The sequence below is a fragment of the Oculina patagonica genome, unplaced genomic scaffold (assembly GCF_052425735.1).
Source record: "Oculina patagonica isolate OP01 unplaced genomic scaffold, crgOcupat unplaced1676, whole genome shotgun sequence".
Taxonomy (NCBI): domain Eukaryota; kingdom Metazoa; phylum Cnidaria; class Anthozoa; order Scleractinia; family Oculinidae; genus Oculina; species Oculina patagonica.
Window position 1 is genome coordinate 646 of NW_027557712.1, and position 2,043 is coordinate 2,688.

The following is a 2,043-nucleotide window of genomic DNA, read 5'->3' on the forward strand; positions in this document are numbered from 1 at the left end:
CTTAACCTGCTGAAGAGTTTTGGAATAGTTCTGAAGTGCTACAAAGCCTAGAATGGATTGAAGTTACGCCAACTCATAAACTTCTTTAAAAAGTCAGCCGCTTCGATAATTTCTTTCACAGACAATTTTTAAACGTGTAGTTGGCTCTGTAAACATCTTACTCGCTTGTTTTCAGGTGTGCAAATATTTGTTTAGTCTTAACCTGGTTTTTGTCAGCTGTGACATTAAAATTTGGCACAATTCTTAGTTGTATTTTTTGCATTGCTTATTTCAGCGCCGTGAATATTGTGAATATTGATTGCCGTGTCTACGACAACTGTCTGTGTCTCCATCGAGTTATAGAAACACAATATTTAACCAATCAGCGCACGTATTTACTTTGTGCTATTTTCTAAATGTTTTTATAATGTGAGGTTCAAATTACCCCAACATGTACATGATAGAAATATTCACTCAGAGAGACATGCAAGGAAGGCTTGCAAATCAATACCTGACGAGTCTTCTTGTTGCCACACAACACAACATCAGCTTCTTTGATAAGCGCACGTCCTGGCACATAAAATGCCTGTCAAAAAATGGACACACATGTAAAGATACTTATCTTCAAATAATGAAACAACTGCTTAACTATGTTACTGTATTTTCTCGATTAAACGCCGACCCCCGATTAAACGCCGGACTCGTATAAATGCCGGGTCAAAATTGCTAATTTTTAAAAAAAAGCTGGAGGAGTTTGTTCAAGGTCCCGGTGATTATTTGAGGTCAAGCTAGCATATAAAAATATGTTCTGTTTGTCACAAATTTTGATTGCAACATAAACACGTTCAATCCGCAATAATGTACCTTTGGCTAATTATTAACTCTGGATACCCAGAGACAGTTTTTCAAGGCAGAACAAAGAGAAAATTCATTCTACCTTGACAAACTGCCCCTTAATCTCAGAGATCGGCAACAATAAATCAATCTGAAAAATTGACAGAAAATTGCAGTCCGTTAATAAACGCTGGGCCCCGCGTAAACGCCGGCTTCAAATAAACGCCGGGTCCACCAAGCCAAGTTTGAAATAAGCACCGGGGGCGTTTAATTGAGAAAATATGGTACATTCTTCCTTGCTACCAAAGCTAATTGAATTAAATGCCTGGACTTCTTTTTATAAATCTCACCTTCACTCCTTGGACTGTTGTTCTCAGCTCTGCCATTGCTTTTAGACCAACTGTTGTTTGTAGTTGGTTGTTAATGTACACAGCAAGGTCACTCTTTGTAAACATAGAAAAAGTGATAAGATTTTATCAATAATAATCCTTTGTAAATGCCATGTAGCAATTGTGACAAAATAACATATACACACTGTCTAGTTACCATTTTTGTCAAAGCTTTGTTTAAGTTGCCATGGTCAGGATGATTTTTCAGGTGTCCTTTTAAAAATATCCTGAAAGAGAAGTGCAACCATTAAATAATAGTTTTGTTGTTTGCAAGAGATTTTTAGTAAAGTGGGATCTACAAATTTATATGTAACTACAATATTATCACTTGTAAAGTTTGCCTTGTTGCGAAGGGAACTTGCAGCACTCTGAGAAGGGAGAAAATAGATTGCTCGCACTGCATGCCAGGCTTGATTGACACAAGCCAAATAAGGAAGGATTTTACATAGGGTAAGACAGCAGAGGTGAATGAAGGCTAATATGATGGCAGCTTGCCAACATATTAACCTTTATTTTATGCAAAATATCTAAAATTTATTATAATGTAGTACCAGAAAATATCCAATTCGCTCATATTTGGGGAAAGGATCAATCATATTTGCTGGAACTACAGTTGACCGTCAAGGGAAAGTGAAAAAGGTTAAAGTTATCGGGAGTTTGAGTTAACAGGGGTTATCACTTTTCGGCTAACCAATAACAACCTTAATCCTTGCAAATTTTCTAAGGTTCCAAGGATTTGAAAGAATGGGTATCAACCTCCAAAAACAAAATGAACGTCTGTAGCATGTCAATGACGTGGAACAGTACAGTTCATATTTTTAGTGGTGCTTCAAGGGCCACT

The 2,043-nt window shown here is 36.9% G+C and overlaps 1 long non-coding RNA gene across 1 annotated transcript; it reads right to left on the reverse strand.

Moving 5' to 3' along the window:
• Window positions 1-424: 424 nt before the first annotated feature.
• Window positions 425-1,435, reverse strand: LOC144640029 (uncharacterized; the record flags this gene model as incomplete). Its single annotated transcript, XR_013568267.1, has 3 exons — window positions 1,360-1,435; window positions 1,164-1,256; window positions 425-565 (listed from the first exon to the last, which is right to left on the reverse strand). It is a non-coding gene; the product is annotated as an uncharacterized LOC144640029 (long non-coding RNA).
• Between the last annotated feature and the right edge of the window lie 608 nt (window positions 1,436-2,043).